Raw genomic sequence first — 7,389 nt, forward strand, 5'->3', positions numbered from 1 at the left:
CCTCGCGTGTGGACACCAGATGGCATGAGCCCACCTCGCATGTGGACACCTAAGCCCACCTCACGTGTGGACATTAGATGGCAAGTGTGAGCCTTCCTTACAAGTGTGAGCCCAGCTCGCATGTCATGAGCCCAGCTCGCATATCATGAGCCCAGCTCGCATATCACGAGCTCAGCCTGCATGTGCTGGCCCAAGTCATATTACTCCATAATTCTAGCCCACACACTACAAGAAAAAAGTCCATAGACATCGGTTTTTGGCCGATGTCTATGTTGTTTGGCAACCGATGTTGATGTCGGTGATGTCTATTCTAGACATCGGCCATAACTCGATGTCTTTACTTACTTAGACATCGTTTCTGGCAAAAAAAATGATGTCCATGCATTGTTTTTTTACAAAAAATGATAGAAATAAATAATTTAATAAATAAATTACACCTATTACAACAGATTAAACATATTACGAGCTATGTTTTTTTCCACATAGACATCGAGTATTTTCATTTAGGTGATGTAAAATCAGATATTAAACATCGATTTTTTTAGTGAAAGGTGATGTCTATATCGACACATAGACATTAGTTTTATCCCAAATAAAGTGTTGTCTATGTTTAATTTAGACTTGAACATGTCAGTCTTTGACATCAATTATTCATCTAAAAGTGATGTACATTAACTTTTTTGACATCAGTTTTTCTTCTTTAAAAGTGATGTCTATATTGTCACATTAACATCAGTTTTATCCCAAACAAAGTGATGCCTATTTTCAATTTATACTTGAACATGGCAGTCTTTGACATCAGTTTTTTATCTAAAAACATATACATTAACTTCTTTTGACATCAGTTTTTGTTCTTTAAAAGTGATGTACAATTGCTTTTGTAACTAAGATATATCAAATATACGGAACTTGCACTCAAGTAAACTAAAGAAATAATAGATTTGAATACATGCTTAAATACATAGTCTGGTCATTTATCATCATCAAAATAAACTGCATCTTACATTGAAAAGATACTAGTTTGTTTTCTGCTATGCCCATCAATTCATCATCTATATATTTTGGTGAAGCATCTACATTCTCGCGAAGACTGGATCCAAGTTCCCGCTGTGTTTTAGATTTTTGTCCACCAGTTGACTTCTGCAACACGTCTAAATAGATGCATGTTCCAGCTAATTCTTGGCGAAAAGATTTAAAGGTGGCCTGTAAAATAGTGAAGTACGATGCTCAAGATTTTTATGGAGTATACCCAAAGTCAAAGCAGGGACAGAGAAAACATATATCAGTGTGCGGAAGTTCTTTATAGTTTATACCTCTCAGCAGAAATGTGGTGCATTCGCGATCTGAGATTAGTATATGAATTATAAGATGCAGCAAACTCTAGGATAGAGAACAATATATCCATGACGCTGATCTTTTGTGCGGTCTTTAGCATGGCCCAGTATTTCTTCTGCAAATTTAAGAGCTGATTTAAAAAACTGTACTCTCAGTTTTTCATTCAATGCTATACTTTCCCCAAGATGAAACTATTAAAACTAGTGCTCTCTCATTGTTCTAGCTTATTAGAGTATAAATGTAACACCCCCAGATCCGGGGTCGGGGATCCGGGTCGTCACGGTCTTTCTTTCCACAATATCACTTCACTTAATTAATAATAAATAACCTTATGCTGTGACCCCACACTAACACACACCACAACCCGTTATAGTCTCAGAGATGAAATTGAAATAAGTACAAGTCTTTGAATCCACAATTTAAAAGTTATTACAACCCAAAATGATTACTTGATAATTTACAGTTAATTGCCATTATCTGCCACAAGTTATAATTATACATAATTTGATTCTCAAAAGTAGAGTGCCTGATGCTATAGCTGTTATAGCTGCAGAGGTAGATCTATTGGTAGATCAGGCACTCTACTTTTGAGAATCAAATTATGTATAATTATAACTTGTGGCAGATAATGGCAATTAACTGTAAATTATCAAGTAATCATTTTGGGTTGTAATAACTTTTAAATTGTGGATTCAAAGACTTGTACTTATTTCAATTTCATCTCTGAGACTATAACGGGTTGTGGTGTGTGTTAGTGTGGGGTCACAGCATAAGGTTATTTATTATTAATTAAGTGAAGTGATATTGTGGAAAGAAAGACCGTGACGACCCGGATCCCCGACCCCGGATCTGGGGGTGTTACAATAAATATGTAGATAAGAGTAAGTACCTGTAGATACAGACTCTTAATTTTGTATATTGACCTCCATGGAATCCACAATATCAGAGGGCTAGGAAATAAGATGGTATTAGAAAGTAAACAAGAAGCTTTGATGCAGGACAAAAAACAAAGGCAATAAAATAAGAAGGATAGCTAGTAAAACTGTTGTGCAAGTAATTCTAGAAATATTGTTTGGGTGAATTCATATTAGAGAAAATTAGACCATACCACCTATTACTCAGCTACAATGAAAAGAACATATATGATGCGACCAAACACAATAAAAATCAAAGTTAAGAATTTACCTTTCTCATAGAGAGAAGCAACTATTAAGCACTGCATATCTATTGAACTCCGTTCATTTACATCCCGTCCATTTTTTATAATTTGGAGAGAGTAGATATATGACATCAAATTGAAAGGATAATATAGGAGAGCTGGGCAACAATTTAATTATTTAAAGTTTGCAACTGGTAAAATATTATCACATCAGTAGTGCGGTGCATAGGACTACTTCATGAGCTGATATATTTATCCAAGTCGAATTGGCCAAAACGTGTAGAATTAGTTTTTCACACTAAACTAGAGTGAAATTATAGGGAATAATTGTGGATATATAGAAGAAAACATTAAACATCAATATGTACTCACGGGGTAATATAGTTTTGTGCAACTGCGCTTCATACTCGACAGCAATGACAGGTTCATCATGAAGAAAATGCTGGAAAAGAAAAGGTTGAGTAGGAAGGTCAAACTTGACAACAACAAAGAAAACATTAGACAAAGGAAGAGAAGTAATATACTTGCAAATACTCATCTCGCAAGCTAGTTGACTGCATCTGATCCCGCTCCAAATAGGAAGATTCGATTTCTAACAATAACAACGCCCGAGCAATAGCTATTTCACGCTCAGAAAACCCATGTAGCCGAACCCTTGCAACCTAAAAGATAAGAAATCAGTAGAAGAAATATAAGAAAGACTTAACAATTTTATAAAAATTCATACCTCAGTAAGCATTGATTCCAAGGCCTCTATAGTTCCTTTCTCTTTGCAAGACGAAGTCATTATATAGGCCTTACTTGGTCGAACAAGGACATCAGCGGAAGCCGAGCATGAAAAATATGGTAGATCCTTCTTGCGAGATATCTTAAAGAATCTTTGGTTCAAAGCAAGAAAGAACATGCACTCTACAAGTAATTCCCTATAATCCCTTACAGTCCTCAGCTCCACCACAGGCATCTTACAGCTTACCATCACTGCAGACTATTCAAGGCCAATTAAAGATAGGAACTGTCTAACTTATTGCATGGAAAGGATCATCCAACATGAAAATACATGGTTAAAAAGAAGTGTAGTTAAAACAGATGCACAACAAACTAACCCCGGCAGCTTCAGATTCTAACAAACATGAATATCGTGGCTCTTCGTGTGATGGAACCAGAAAGTGTGGTATAGGAGGAGGATCAGATGCTGAAATTTTATTCCCAAAATACATCTTTATAAGCTCAACAACAATCTGTTATATCGATTATGACGAGCGAGGGAAGAGAGAATTAGATAATTAAAAAATAAAACTCAGCATTATTAGTCGCTGTGTTTCAAAGGAATATACTGTATTATTAAGCTAGCTGACATGATTGGATTTGACACAATTCATTCCAAATACACACACAGATTCTTTCCAGGTTTAATTTGACCAACTGGAGATTTTTTCACTCTGGTGAGAACATATATATTAAATACACGTCTGTTATGAAATATCAAAGTATGCGATAAATAGCCAGATTTGAAATCTAGACCTGTGTATCAGCGAAATCTCCAATTGCTACAACAACCATATTTTTCAGATGATACCATTTCCTGTAGAACTGTTTCACAGTCCCAGGAGACACAGTTCGGATCACCTTTTCCAGTCCAATGGGTAAACGCTCGGCATACTGCAACCATTGATGAGCATATATGATGTATTCATATAGATATAGATGTATTGTTCCCAAAATCATGCTCACAATAAATTACAACTGTACCCTAATTCAAACAGGAAACACCAAACTCATATTAAAAGTACTATGATAAAAAGAATTGATCACCTTACTTTCAATTCTTAAGCTAATAGTGAGCATGCCAATGCAAAATCACAGATAAGGTTCGTTCACAAATAAAAAGGAGCACAGAACGAACTTGTACAATATAATGAGGATCACATACATATAAGCTTAAACCGACATACTAAAAAATCAGGATTACTGAGCACGTCGATCAGGATCGGTTTTCTAATTAAGCTAAGAGAATGTTCGACAAGTGCTAGATAATAGCTAAAAATATTTGGAATTACAAGTGCCAACAACTAGACCTTTGAACTTTCCATCATGAGCGCCCAATGTGCCTCTTACATCCTTCCAATAGCATTTCTAGTACCTCTATACTCTTCCAGAACTGCTCCTCTTTCTTTCTCCAAATCATCTGATGATACCTGAATCTGTACTAGGCATAAGGTTGAACCTATAAAGATATATGATAAAATCTCAAATTATATAAAAAAACCAAAACGTCACTATTACCTCTGAACTGAATTCAGCCAGTATAGATATAGCCTGAGGTAAAACTTCAGGCTTGTCAACCGGAACAAATAGTTCATGCAGGAACTATAACAAACAAGTAAACACTTTTCACTCCAACTCCCTTGATTATACCCAAGATTTCATCTACAATCAAAGTACCTTAAATATAAACCAAAGATTACCTCAAATAATAGTTGTATCATATAGAAAAACAAAATTAAAAAATTAATAAATGAAAGATAAATCCAAGTAAACGAAATTAACATGCTAATTATTACCCAAACCATATTCCTTATAACCAACAAAGAGTATTAAAATTAAAAACCCCAATTTAAAAAATTAGGGTTTCGATTTTAAAAATCCCCAATTTAAGAAATTAGGGTTTTGATTTTAAAAAACTTAACTGTTAAAGCAGAGAAGACCATAATAGTATTCATGTAAAGGAGACACCAAGAGATTGTTAGCAGACCGGTGAAGGTGATTGTGATGGTGACCCCATCGGACCTGGTGGAGATGGTGGTTACTAAAACAGCAGAGCTGGTGGCGGTGGCCATTAGAGTAGCGAAGGTTGTAGTGGAGAGAGAGAGAGAGAGAGAGAGAGAGAGAGAGAGAGAGAGAGAGATTCAGTGGGGGTTGAGAGACGAGAGAGAGATTTGTGAGAGATTTACTTTTTTTTGTTTTTAAGTTTCTCTGGACAGGGGGAATAATTGGCAATCAAACGAGGGAAAGTTTTGTAAAATTTCACTAAGGGGGGAACAAATTGAAGTGGCCCGCGCTGATTTATTTTAGAGAACTTTAGACATCGGTTGTTAAATAATCGATGTCTTCAAATAACAAAGATATCAGAAAAATACGGGGTGATGTTATTACCGCTTTTAACATCAGTGGCATCCGCAACCGATGTCTAATGTATGATGTCTATTCAACTTTTTCTTGTAGTGACACATGAGAGTTCAGCTATTCAATGCACCCATGGGGACCTGTTTAGGGCCCATGACCGAAAGCGGGCATAACAGATTGGATTAGCCATAATTCACCAAAGTTTTGAAAGTGATTACTTTTGTATAAATTTTTTAAAAAGAAGCTATTATTATCATTTTTTCTAATTTGGGCATTTAGAATATGTTACATTATAGGAGAAAAAAAGAAAAAAAAGAAATGGAAAAGAATACTCGGCAAACAAAAAAGGGGAGGAAAAAGAGATAAAAACAGCAAAAACATCTGAGTAGATGAGGTCATCTCCTGTTAACAAAATCTGACCGTAAAAAAAATCCATGTAGCGAGATTCTGGATTAAAATCATGAGGCTCAGATGCTAAACATTATTTTCTTTTTATTTTTGACACACTCCAAAATTTCTTGTATAACCAGTAGTAACCTATAAAAATTATTCAAGGGAGTAAATCCCAAAACGTGTTTGGTCGGTATATATTATAGGTAGTATTATTATAGGTTCCACCTGTAACATGTGATTGGGGTGAGCAGAAAACCGCCCGCACCGCACCAAATCACACCGCAAAACGCGGTTTTTAATTTTCGTGGTGCGGTTGCAGTTTGAATTTTTAATAAACCGCGCGGTGCGGTGCGGGTTGTGGTTTTAAATTTCTGAAATGCGGTTCAAACCGCACAGTACCGCACCGCAATATTTAATTTATTATAAATATATATATATATATATACACACACACTTATATTCCTATCGGGTAACATAAACAACCATTTATTGTTCTTAGTTAAACTGAATTTCACCAGATGGCCATAGCATCCTTATTGAGTTAGAATTATATGTTAAATTCATTAAGGAATTTAAATGGACCACACGATCTTCTGACAAAAAAAAAGACTACACAATCTCTTATTTGTATTTCTTCACTAGGAAAACCAAAATCCAAGTATTTATACTAGTGAACTAAGATGTTGCATTCTGATTGACTAAAACTATTTTCAAAAATTTGATTAAATTTAAGTTTTGTATTTATTTATTTTTTTTGAACTTGTAAAGTATAAAATGCAGTGAACCGCACCACACCACACCGCATTTTCGTGGTGTGGTTTATGCGATTTTCGAGGGTACATGGTGTGGTTGCGGTTTGAAAATTTGAGCAAACCGCATGTGCGGTTTGGTTTGCGGTTTGAGGAAAAAACCGCACCGTCCGCACCGCGCTCACCCCTAACATGTGACATGCCCGAATAACTTTTTTGTATGAATTATTTTTAATAATATAGGATATACCCCGTGCAATGTGCGGGATAACTACCATCTATGGCGATTAATGAACAATTTAAAGTGCTTTTCTTGCGTCTTATTGATAAATCAGCGTTTATATATAGATGTTGGAGGGTTTGTAGGAGGGTTTTTTTGGGAAGTAAGAGGCCCCTTTGACATCTCTTCATCTGCAAATAATTCTCGATGTGAAAACACAGAGACAAAGAGTTGATCTTTGAATAGGAAAAAGAGTGAATCTGCAGGATTTCAAATGAATTGGCTAATTCGAAAAAAGCCAATAATTTTTATTTTCATGGTATATTTTCTTATGCAGGGGGGGCATCAGGAAATGAGACTAAACTACCAAAAGCTGTGAAATGGACAAAAGATCACACACCTGATCTTAT

The 7,389-nt window shown here is 35.5% G+C and overlaps 1 pseudogene; it reads right to left on the bottom strand.

Annotated features, from left to right (window-relative positions):
* Positions 1 to 2,792: 2,792 nt before the first annotated feature.
* On the bottom strand, positions 2,793 to 6,960 carry LOC141719025 (zinc protease PQQL-like; annotated as a pseudogene).
* Positions 6,961 to 7,389: the final 429 nt, after the last annotated feature.

Source organism: Apium graveolens, chromosome 4, assembly GCF_009905375.1.
Source record: "Apium graveolens cultivar Ventura chromosome 4, ASM990537v1, whole genome shotgun sequence".
Taxonomy (NCBI): Eukaryota; Viridiplantae; Streptophyta; class Magnoliopsida; order Apiales; family Apiaceae; genus Apium; species Apium graveolens.